A 13230-nucleotide genomic window follows, 5' to 3' on the forward strand; every position below is an offset into this window, starting at 1 on the left:
ATCTATTCAGAATAAGTCTTACAAGTATGGAAACGTAAATGATGCCCATGGGAGTTCCAGTTAGAACATTACATTTTCGGACAAGCATGTGAGCATTACAACAGAGCTGAATATGTGGAACATACACTGAACGGGAGAAAAATTCGCAACAGCAAAAAGTAATTAATGTAGAGTAATGAAATTTGTGGAACACATTTGTCTAGGTAACATACATAAGTGATTAACATTACAAAATCATTGGTTGATGTAAGCGTGTGCTTAGTCATTGCAAATGTGAAATGGCAGTACATTAACAATCGGTGTAACCGTCAGAATGTTGAATGCAAGTATGCAAACATGTATGCATTGTGTTGTCCAAGCGCCGGATGTTAGTTTGTGGAATGCAGTTCCGTGCCTGTTGCATTTGGTTGGTAAATACAAGTACAGATAATTCAATTTGTGGATGGTACTGGAGTGGTAATCACACGATGTTCTATACGAGGTGCGACAATAAAGTAATGAGAGTGATTTTCTTTGCAAGGCGTGGCAGCCCTGCAGGCTTGCATAGGCACAATGTCTTTGACCTTGGTCTATAAGCTGCTTTTAGTCCAAGCGGCACATCGATGCAACTGCTCAGTCGTGAGTTGTGCTGTAATAAGTTAACACGTGTTTGTGTCTCTCGTCACGGAAATGGAACCGCATAATATTGCGCAATGGTATGCCATTTCGTTTTGCGTTAAATTGGGCGAAACCGCGAAGACAACTTACGGTAAGCTTCAGAAGGTTTTTGGAGAGGAGGTTATGTCAAGAACTCAAGTTTTTCGTTGGAATAAAATGTTTAGTGAAGGCAGAAAGAATGTTAAAGATGAAGAGCGCAGTGGACGACCATCAACATCACAGATGGATGTCAACTTGGCCAGGGTGCATGAACTCCTACGATCTGATCGAATATTATCCGTGAAATCATTGCAGAAGAACTGAATATCAATCGAGAAACGGTTTTTCTAATAATAACTGAAGATCTTGTGCAAAAATGATCCCCAAAACCCACAATAGCGAGAAACACGGAAAAATGTGGCAGCTGATGTGTTAGAGCAAAAGGAAATCAATACAGAATTGTTGAGCCTCGTTGAAAGTTGGTTTTTCGAGTACGATCCAGAGACAGAACGTCAAAGTTCTCAATGGTGCTGAAAGGTATCACCCAGACCAAAAAAAGCTCGCATGTCAAAGTCAAAAGTGAAATGCATGCTTGTGTGCTTCTTTGATTCCAAGGGAATTGTTCAAAAAGAGTGGGTGCCTCCTGGACAAACAGTTAACCAATATTACTACAAAGAAATTTTAGAAAGACTTCGTAAAAGAGTTCTTCGTGTGCGTCCCAACATAGCTGATAATTGGATTCTGCATCACGATAATGCGCCCTCCCATACTGCTCTGTCAGTACAGCAATTTTTAACCCCAAAACAAATTTCAGTACTACCACAGCCACCATATTCACCAGATATCGCTCCGTGCAACCTTTTTCTATTTCCAAGAGTCAAAACCGCCGTCAAGGGACACCATTTTCAAACAACACAAGATGTCCAAAAAGCTGTGACGAGGGTCCTGGAGGATACAACAGAAGATGAGTTCCAGAAATGTTACCATCAATGGCAGAAGAGCTGGTAAAAGTGTGTGCAATCAGAAGGGAACTACTCTGAAGGAGACAACACTAAACTTGACTAAAACGGTAAGCAACATTTTTTTTTTCACATTAGTCGCATCTCGTATGTGCTCGATTAGAGGCGCATTTGGTGATCGAGCAAGCCAAGGCAACATATCGATACTCTGTAGAATATGTTGGGTTAGAAAAGCGGTATGTCGGCAGTCCTTATCCCGTTGGAAAACACCAGCTGGAATGCTGTTTATGAATTGCAGAAGAACCGGTCGAATCACCAGTCCGACGTACAATTTTGCAGTCAGTGTGCGCCGCATAACCACGAGAGAGCTCCTATTGTCATTTGAAATCGCTCCCCAGACCGTAACTCGAGTTATCCAGGGTATCTGGCCTGGTGCAGGTCCTGAACTGGCCTCCTTCTAACCAACACACGACCATCACCTGCACTGAGGCAGAACCAGTTTTCATTAGAAAACACAACAGACCTTCAGTCTGTCTTCCATTGAGCTCTCGCTAGACACCACTTAAGTAGCAAATGGTGATGTGGTGTTAGTGGAATGCACTCAACAGGGCATCTGGCTTGACGCTGTCCTTGAAGTAACCGATTCTTAACAGCTCGGTGTGTCACTGTGGTGCCAAATACCTGCTGCAGAGGCCGTACAATGGGTCACAGCCAAACGCCGAACACTATGGTGTTCCCTCTCGGTAGTGCGACGTGGGCGTCAGGAGGCTGGTCTTCTTGCTACCGTACATTCTCGTGAACACCGCTCCCGGTAGTCATGTACCATGGCTACGTTCCTGCCGAGTCTTTTTGCAATATCGCAGAAGCAACATTCAGCTTCTCATAGCCCAATTACACTGCTTCGTTCAAACTCAGTGAGGTGTTGATAATGGTGTCTTTGTGACACTGAGGTCGTTCTTGACTAACATCAACCCAACACACCCAGTCTCCAAGGTAACCAACGCTCACGAGCATTACAGCGTGTATTTAAAGCAAACCTGATTTGGATCCTCGTAGTGGAGCTACTAGCGCAACTCTTATGCGACTGCCACCAAATCTAAATGGACATCATCTTCCAAAAGCAGAAACACTCCTACCAACTTTCGTGTATGTCTCTCAACTCGTTCTTGGTGTTGTGATTTTTCCTTTGTCGGTGTATGTTCACGAAACTCAGAGAATATTATGAGCAGTAAATCTTACCAAAACGGAATATCTTCAGTGGAAGAAAACGAGGCAGTGGATTTGGAAAACAATGTTGTAAAGGTAAAAGGAAGTAAAGGTCTTAAATATTTTGGGGTAGCATTATCTGTTAGTGGAAAGGGCACAAAACAAATATTAAAGGTGGGCAAGGAAAGAAGTCAATTCGACAGTGAAATTCTGCATTGTGGAACAAGAATCTAACAGTACAAATCAAAACAGGGATATACCATAGATATGTGGAAAGTATTTCAACTTATGAGTTATAAACCTGAGAAATTAACAAAAGAGATAAACAGAGCTTTTTCAGTGGATATGAACTAGTGGATGATGGTGATGATGATTTTTGGTTTGTGGGGACGCTCAACTGCATTGTTATCAGCGCCCGTACAAATGCCGAATCTTTTCGCTGTCCATTCTCGCCACTTTCCCGGATGATCACGAAATGATGAGGACAACAAAAACACCCAATCCCCGGGCGGAGAAAATCCCCGACGAGGCCGGGAATAGAACCCGGGACCCTGAAATCCAGAGGTAGCAACGCTGGCTAGTTTTATTTTATTTTGTTTATTTTAGTACAAACAAGAAACACGTTTTACAAAACGCTAGTAATAATGGTCACAGCCAGCTTCAGGCTGGTGGAGACAAGGTGGGCAGGATTCAAATTCCGAGGCCTGGCCAGAATGCCTTCTCCTCCCCTGTCACCGAGCTCGTCCCTCACAGAGTTTCATATCTTATTTTTTTAAGCTGTTGTGTATGTTTCCAGAAATAATACCAATAGGAAAGGAATGACTGCAGAGGAAACAAAAAAGACGAAAAAAAGCATTTTGAGGGCAGCAGCTGCTGCTGGAACTAGCCAACGCCCTGTCTTTGAAAAGTAAGATTCAGTATGTTGGCCAAGAGTTCTCGAAATAGGGGCAGTTGCAAGCAGGACCAGTAAGCCATAAACTTGCGAAAAGCCGCTCATCATTTTCTCCACCACAACGACAAAATGTACAAAATGACCAACCAGCCAAATTACCGTATTTCTCTTTGTCCTCGAAAGAAAAAAACAGCAGGCCGCAAAATGACATCCCATTCCTCTGCCAGATTCAAGAACCTCTACATCATGCCTTCTCGAAAGAATAAGGCAGTTACCATCGAAAATTCAGCGCCACTTTAAAAACAGTGCGAAATCCAAGAAGAGGGAGACTGGTAAATGAAACCTCTTGCAGGAACACTATATGTGCACAGGAGTCACCGGCCGCTGTGGCCGATTGGTTCTAGGCGCTTCATCCCGGAACCGCGCGCCTGCTACGGTCGCAGGTTCGAATCCTGCGTGATCTCCTTAGGTTAGTTAGGTTTAAGTAGTTCTAAGCCTAGGGGACTGATGACCTCAGATGTTATGTCCCATAGTGCTTAGATCCATTTGAAACATTTTTGCACAGGAGTCACGTGTAAACTGAACCAGCGAAGCTAGGCTCTGCTCTGAAACCACTTTCTTAACATTTAGCGTTAGAAATGAGTACTCCCGAACCATCCGTCACAGGAAAAAATACAGAAAGACATGACTATTCCACCAGTCGCCCGGCACAGTCCATCTTGGACACCAGTAACTAATCCGAGAGCGGGTGGGTAGTACCGGCCCCAACTGAATCATTACCCTCGGTTGTTTTTAGCGCCGCTGCACATTCCGGCTGTACACTTTGTTTACTGGTTGCGAAGCGCAACAGCCTCTGCAGTAGGCTCTGAGCACTATGGGACTTAACTTCTGAGGTCATCAGTCCCCTAGAACTTAGAACTACTTAAACCTAACTAACCTAAGGACATCACACACATCCATGCCCGAGGCAGGATCGAACCTGCGATCGTAGCGGTCGCGCGGTTCCAGACTGTAGCGCCTAGAAACGCTCGGCCACCCAGGCCGGCGTTGCACCACATCCGCATCAATCTGTGACTGCTCAGGAACCGAAACCTGCCCTACAGAAGGGTCACGCTGCAAGGCATGCCGACTCCCTAACGGAGGCCAAACAGAGTGAATCTCAGAGACAGCGGGAGGCAACTCTGAAGTAACAGCCTCCGCGACGGGAGTCGCAACAAGCGGCGAGTCACGATCTCCGTCGCCGAGAGCAGACAGAGGATTGGGAATGCACTGCTGTATTACCGATCGGACCTGTGGTAGAGGCTGCGAAGGAGACGACTCCGATACACACTCGCACCGGGGCCATCCTTGCAGCAGCAGGAATACCTGACACTGCCTCGCCGATCTCCACCTCGCCAGGGCCAAGTAGTGCCACTACTGATAGGAGTGACAGACAAACATAGCTCAGGGGAAGGTGGGATAGGGGAAGGCACAAGTAATTCATCACCAACTCGAGTGGAATGCGCAACTAATTCATCACCAACTCGAGTGGAATACACAACTAATTCATCACCAACTCGAGTGCGGCGCCGCTCAGTAAGAATCGCTCGCTACCGTCCAAGCAGGACCAGGAACGGGGTGAGGCTTTGTTTGGAAAGTGGAAAATCACCCTCAGTGATAGTGAGAACTGCCAGATGATCTCCAGAAACGGGCCAAGATGAAGCCCGAAGTTCGTTACTGCAGGGAATACGGTGGGCATCCGTTAACTTGCGGCGTTGTTCTAAAAAAGACCGTAAAACAAAGTCTCTCCGCGGGCAGTTAGTTCGGAAATGGCCACTTTCGTTGTACAGAAAACAGGTCCCCACCTGCCCCCTGTACGTAAGACGAACACCATAGCCACAAACTTGCAAATGGGAATGGATGTTCCTTTTGATTTTCATTAACACCGAACGGGTGCCGCTATAACATTGTAGCTTGAGTTAACTTGATCAACGTTCACGCCACATATTGAGCCAAAACTTTATTAAGATAAATATCCTCTACCTACGGAGGAGCCGGCCTGAGTGGCCGAGCGGTTAAAGGCGCTACAGTCTGGAACCGCACGACCGCTACGGTCGCAGGTTCGAATCCTGCCTCGGGCATGGATGTGTGTGATGTCCTTAGGTTAGTTAGGTTTAAGTAGTTCTAAGTTCTAGGGGACTTATGACCACAGCAGTTGAGTCCCATAGTGCTCAGAGCCATATGAACCATTTTACCTCCGGAGGAAGACTAAATATTCGAACGTTCGTGTATTCAGTGATCGCATTTGCAAGCAGTACCATACTGACCGTGCTGTGTCTAGACAAGACAGTCTAGACACAAGGGAGGTAGCCGAAAGGGCACGCGTCAACTCAAGCCGTCTTGCGTTAAGTCTGAAACAGGATACGTGATGAAAGCTATAAAGAAAAGAACGGAGCTTCTCGTATACTTAACTTTAATTCTTTGTGGTACATTTCTCTTGATAATACAAGTGAGACTCTCTCCAGATATGGTTAATGTCGCCTTGCTAGGTCGTAGCCATGGACTTAGCTGAAGGCTATTCTAACTGTCTCTCGGCAAATGAGAGAAAGGCTTCGTACGTGTAGTCGCTAGCAATGTCGTCCGTACAACTGGGGCGAGTGCTCGTACGTCTGTCGAGACCTGCCTTGTGGTGGCGCTCGGTCTGCGATCCTGACAGTGGCGACACGCGGGTCCGACATGTACTAATAGACCGCGGTCGATTTAAGCTACCACCTAGCAAGTGTGGTGTCTGGCGGTGACACCACAGACCGAACCACCTCTATGCCGGAAGGGAGCAAAAATGGTTCAAATGGCTCTGAGCACTATGGGACTCAACATATTAGGTCATAAGTCCCCTAGAACTTAGAACTACTTAAACCTAACTAACCTAAGGACATCACACACACCCATGCCCGAGGCAGGATTCGAACCTGCGACCGTAGCAGTCCCGCGGTTCCGGACTGCAGCGCCAGAACCGCTAGACCACCGCGGCCGGCCCGGAAGGGAGCCTGAGTACCACGCTTGAATAGGAATTTGTCTACCAGCAGCGGATCAAAGAACACATAATTCTCAGTACCAAAATAGGCTGTGTGTACTTGGTCCGAAGTAACATGAAAAGTTTTTAACTAACAACTCATGGATTTCTAAAGAAGCGGGGTTCGCGTTACGTGTCGACTTGTGAAAATAAAAATTCATAGTATCTTTCCATGGAACACTCTTGGACACCATGAGAAACAAACGGGAGCCGACTAGACCACTGAAGACACACACTCAACGAAGGACAAGATTAGACAACGAGGATGTCGCGCACACAAAGGCACAAACACCACTGACACAAAGGCTTCTGACGCTGCAGCGGAGCGAATACGTAAACAAGGACTTGCTCGCTCGGCCCACAACGCAATAGTGACACCACTAGACCACGAGCTGCGGACATGGACTAGTGGAAGAGGACTGATGAAATATTTAGATTGCATCACGCAGATGAGGAAATACAGAGGAAACTAGAAACTGAAAACAGTTTTGTAGATACAATTATATGAAATCATGAAAATGAAATATTTGTTGCCCCGGAAAGAAATTGGATAGGAATCCTGCAACTGGTACTGGCTTAGGGCTACAGTATTAGTCGTTTAGCAATGTAAAAAGGATAACGTTCTACGAGTCGAGGCGTGGAATGTCACAAACCTGAATGTGGTAGGGAAGCTAGAAAACCTCAAAAGGGAAATAGAAAGACTCATTCTAGATATAGTAAGGGTCAGTGAAATTAAATGGAAAGAAGACAAGGATTTCTGGTCAGATGAGTACAGTGTAACATCAACAGAAGCAAAAAATGATGTAACAGGACTTCGATTCGTTGTGAATAGGATGGTGGAGAAAAGAGTGTGTTACGTGAACGCTTCAGGGATAGGGTTATTCTTATCAGAATCGACAGCAAACCAACACCGACAACTACAGTTCAGGTATACATGCCGACGTCACGAGCTGAAGATAAAGAGATAGAGAATGTATATGAGGATATTGAAATAGTAATACAGTACGTAGAGGGAGAGGAAAACCTAATAGTCATGGGGGACTGGAATATAGTTGTAGGGGATTGAGTAGAAGAAAAGGTTACAGGAGAATAAGGGCTTGGGACAAGGAATAAAAGAGAGGAGAGGCTAATTGAGTAATAAATTGTAATAAATTTTAGCTAGTAATAGCGAAGACTCGGTCTGTTCAAGAATCACAAGAGATGGAGGCATAGTCGGAAGAGACAGGGAGATAAGGAGAAGATTTCAGTTAAATTACGTCGTGGTCAGACAGAGATTCCGAAATCAGATACTGGATTGTAAGGCGTACCCAGGAGCAGACATAGAGGCAGACACAAATGTAGTAGTGACGAAGAATAGGCTGAAGTTTAAGAGATTACCCGCAAAGAAGTGGGACAAGGAAGTACTATGGAATGACGAAATACGCTTCAAGTTCTCTAAGGCTGTAGACACAGCGATAAGGAAAAGCTCAGTAGGTGGTACAGTTGAATAGGAGTGAAGGTCTCTTAAAAGGGCAATCACAGAAGTTGGAAAGAAATACATAGATTCAAGGAAGGTAACGACGAAGCAACCATGGGTAACAGGAGAAATACTTCAATTGAACTATGAATGAAGGAAGTAAAAAAAAATATTCAGGGTAATTCAGGAAGACAGAAATACAGCCCGCTGAGGAACGAAATAAATAGGAAGTGCAGGGAAGCTAAGACGAAATGGCTGCATGAAAAATGTGAAGATATCGAAAAAGAAATGATTGTCGGAAGGACTGACTCAGCATTCAGGAAAGTGACATTAAAAGTAATGGTGGTAACATTTAGAGTGCAACAGGAATTCCACTGTTTAATGCATAGGAGAGAGCGAATAAATGGAAATAATAAATTGAAGGCCTCTATGAGGGGGAAGATTTATTTGATGTGATAGAAGGAGCAACAGGGGTCAATTGAGAGGGGATAGGGGATCCAATATTTGAATCAGAATTTAAAAGAGCTTTGGAGGACTTATGAGCAAATAAAACAGAAGGGATAGATAACTTTCCACCAAAATTTCTAAAATCAGTGGAGGAAGTGGCAACAAAATGACTATTCACATTCGTGTGTAGAATGTATGGGTCTGACATTCGGAAAAATGTCATTCACACAGTTCCAAAAATTGCAAAAGCTGACAAGTGCGAAAATTATCGCACAATCATCTTAACAGTTCATGCATCCTAATTGCTACCAAGAATAACATACAGAAGAATGGGAAAGAAAACTTAGAATGCGTTAGAAGACGATCAGTTAGGCTTTAGAAAATTTAAAGGCACCAGAGAGGGAATTTTTACGTTGCGGTCGGTAATGAATGCAAGATTAAAGGAAAATCAAGACATGTTCTTAGGATCTGTCGACGTGAAAAAGTGCTCGACAATATAAAATGGTGCTAGATATTCGAAATTCTGAAAAAATAGATGTTAAGTTGTAGGGAGAGACTTGTATTGTACAACATGTACGAGGGCCAAGAGGGAATAATAAGATTGGACAACCAAGAACGAAGTGCTCTGATTAAAAAGCGTGTAACACAGGGATGTAGTCTTTCCCCCCTACTGTTCACACTGTACATCGAAGGAGCAATGATGGAAATAAAAGAAGGGTTCAGAAGTGGAATTAAAATTCAAGGTGAAAGGATATCAACGATACGGTTCATTGATGACTTTGCTAGCCTGACTGAAAGTGAAGAAGAATTACCTGATATGCCGAATGGATTGAGACTAAAATGAAGAAAGATAAAAGTAACCAGAAGAAGCATAAATGCGAACGGCGAGAAACTTAAAATCAGAATTGATGGTCACGAAGTAGATGAAGTTAATGAATTCTGCTACCTTGGCAGCAAAATAACCAATGACGGACGGAAGAAGGAGGGCATCAAAAGCACAGTAGCAGTGTCAAAAAGGGTATTCCTGCCCAAGAGAAGTCTAGTATGAAACATTGGCCTTAATTTGACGAAGAAATCTCTGAGAACGTAGATCTGGAGCATAGCATTATATGGTAGTGAAACATGGACTCTGAGAAAAGCAGAGCAGAAGAGAGCCTAATCATTTGATCTGTGGCGCTACAGACGAATATTGAAAATTCAGTGGACGAGGAGATTCTGCGGAGAATCGGAGAGGAAAGGAATATGTGGAAAACACTGTTGAGAAATAGGGACAGGGTGATAGGACATGTGTTGAGACATCAGGGAATGACTTCTATGGCACTAGAGGGAGCCGTAGAGGGCACAATCTGTGGAGGAAGACAGAGACTGGAATACATCCAGTAAATAATTGAGGAAATAGGTTGCAAGTGCAACACTGAAATGAAGAGGCTGGCACAGGGGATGAATTCGTTGCAGGCCGCATCAAACTAGTCAGAAGACTGATGACCGAAAAAGAAAGAAATGTAAATTGCTGCTCCCCCTGTTCAGCGTCAAGAGAGAGAGAGAGAGAGAGAGAGAGAGAGAGAGAGAGAGAGAGAGAGAGAATAACAGTGGTGCTATCACACTTCCCTGGGGCACTAATCACTAGTTGCCGTCCAGGACAAAGTAGTGAGCTGCATTGGTTTAGAAGAGTTCTCTTGGCCAGGAATGCGTAAGCTAGTCTGCTTTTCATGTCCTCCTTGATTTGTTCATTATGGGTTATTTTCTTGCAATGTATCAGAAATCCTTATTTTCGTCTACCTCGTGATCACCTATTATAGTTAAGTTTCTCGCTATTTTCCTTTCTGATATTCTCATCACTTTTGTCTTTCTTGCTTTTACTCTAAAACCGTATTCTGTACTCACAACAATGTTCTTTGCATTCAGTGGATCATGTAATCCTTATTCACCTTCACTTGCGATAGCAATGTCATCAGCAAATCATATCATTGGTATCCTTTCACCTTGAATTTTAATCCTACTGTTGATCCGATCTTTTATTTCGGTCACTACTTCGTCGATGTATTGATTGAACAGTACGAGCCAACGACTACATTCGTGTCATACACCCTTTTTAATCCGAGCATTTCGTTCATTGTCTTCCAATATTAATTTATCCTTTTTGTGTCTTGTATATATTGCATGATACCGACTGTTCCCTTTAGCCGTCTCCTTTTTCTGAGAATTTCGAATATCTTCGACCATTTAAAATTCTCGAATGCTTTTCCTAGGCCGACAAATCTTATGAGCACGCCTTGTTTTTTCTTCAGTTCTGCTTCCATTATCAAGCGTTTCGTCTGGACTACCTTGCTAGTGCCTTTACCTTCCTAAAGCCAAACAGATCTGCACTTCACAGGTCCGCAATTTTCTTTTCTTTTGGAAAAAACGACATTTTGTCAATGGAGTGAGTGATGGATTATTTTGTAATTTTTTAAATTTATTTATAGACGCAATCACATTCTTACAGTCATAATCGGTTTCGGCCATGCAATGACCATCTTCAGGTTCTATTACAATACAAAAGAAAATTTATATTAAAACCTAAAAATAAGTGCAGTATTTGACAAGGCTTATTAGTAATCTAACTGAATTTATGCAATATACTTATAGTTCATACCTAAAGGCGGCATGCACTGAACACAGGTTCATGCGTTGTCAAACTAACTATAAAATGTAAAACACCGGTCTTATATATATATATATATATATATATATATAATTTGTTAAATTTTGTTCCTCCTCTTTGCGCTAGATGCGCGCGTCCTCACAAAGTCCGCCATCTTTGGCACTCACTGCGTGTCTCCTTAACCGACACAGCGTCACCATGGAACTCCTAGCCACGCGACTGGACCACGCGCTGGGGCTACCCCTCTTGCTAAACTAACATTCGGCACCATGTGGTTGCTGCCGGGCCGCGATCCGCCGAGAGGCCCCAGCTCGGCCACGCCAACTCAGAACTTAGAATATTTTCAGGGCGACACAATTCGCCCGTTACCTCACATTCTCCGTCGCTGAAGTCTTTAACGTACTTTTTACAGCTTCCTGTTTTTCCTCCACGTTGAACAGTGGATTTATTCCCATTGCACTCTTTATGTTAAAACAGTTAATTTTCATTCCACTGAAGGTTGTTTTGACTCTTCTATGTGTCAGTTTTTCCGATCATAACTTCCTTTTCGATTTCTACACATTTTTCCTGCATTCATTTCGCCTCGGCTGTCTTGTACTTTATGTCTGTTTAATTTCTAAGGGATTTATACTGTACTGTTCCTGTATTTTCCTGAACATTAATATACTTCCACTTCGAGTACTACTTCGGCTACCCAAAGTTTCTTCGCTGTTACCTTCTTTGTACCTACGATTCTCTGTCGAACAACTGTGATTGCTCTTTTAGATATGTTCACTCCTCTTTTCATCATATTAAGAGAGATTAAGGTTTTATTTAAGTACTCTGAAAGGAATTTTGCTGAAAAAAAAACTTTTTTCGAGTATTTAAAAGGCATTTTCCTACCACGTGTGTTTATGTGCCACGCCTACTTTTCTGTCACCCACTTTTCTGCGTATATTTTAGATCCTTATATCTCCTACATTGCACGTTAGGGATTTTTTTTTACTCCCGAGTGTGTTGGCTATCCATGGAATACAATAATAGGTATTCTTTTGTTTCTGCTGTTTGTAAACAACACGCTTTCAAACATGCGATTAGTTTTTTTTTCAAGTGTGATTTCGAGCAGTTGTTATACCCACGTTTTCAGTGCTTGTTTACGTGTGTTTTGTTGTGTTTACTGATGATGACAAAACGTAAAAGCATTTTCATGAAACGACCATTTAGAGGAAACAAGTTTAGAAAGCTTTCTGTACAAGAGGTTATGTCGCCTGGCAACAATGTTTCTAATTGTAATTCTTCAGAAAGTGCATCATCAAAGAAGCTCTCACCATTTCAAGAGAGTTATAACGAATTTACTGTAAGTGACAAGGGGGACAGTAACATTATTATAAATTTGAGAATATTATCAGATGTAATTTCTAAATTTGTACAATGTAGGCAGCGTGGTGAGTCACAGAGTGTGAAAATTTTTGAGAGTGCCAGTGGGTGAAACGTCCTAGCAATTGCTTTGGATTTAATTTGCACTAAATGCTCAGCTGTGATTTCATTTATGTGTTCTTCAAAACCAGATGCAAGTGGCCTTTATGAAATCAATACTAGATTAGTTTATGTCTTACGATCCATTGGCAAGGGCATGGCTGCAGGGAGAACATTTTGTCCAGTGATGAACTTACATCAACCACCAAATAAATTTGAAAAACTGACTGCAATATTAGAGAAAGCAGTATGTGAAGTCAGTGAGGAAAGTATGTAACTGGCTGCTAGGGAAGCAGTGGAAGAAAATGATGGATGTTCGGATATTGCAGGTGCACATGATGGAAGTTGGCAGAAAAGAGGACATACTTCTCTGCATGGAGTAGTGACTGCCACGATTGTAGACACCGGTTAAGTATTAGATGTGGAGATAATGTCTAAATATTGCAAATGTTGTAAAGTCAATGAACAAAAAGAACACAACTG

General features: G+C 43.0%; 1 non-coding gene across 1 annotated transcript; it reads left to right on the forward strand.

The window, feature by feature from the left end:
- Nucleotides 1-5729: 5729 nt before the first annotated feature.
- Trnas-gga (transfer RNA serine (anticodon GGA)) lies at nt 5730-5813 on the forward strand. The gene is given in 2 exon segments: nt 5730-5769; nt 5779-5813. It is a non-coding gene; the product is annotated as a tRNA-Ser (tRNA).
- The last annotated feature ends 7417 nt before the right edge of the window (nt 5814-13230 follow it).

The sequence above is a fragment of the Schistocerca nitens genome, chromosome 7, assembly GCF_023898315.1.
Source record: "Schistocerca nitens isolate TAMUIC-IGC-003100 chromosome 7, iqSchNite1.1, whole genome shotgun sequence".
Lineage (NCBI taxonomy): Eukaryota > Metazoa > Arthropoda > Insecta > Orthoptera > Acrididae > Schistocerca > Schistocerca nitens.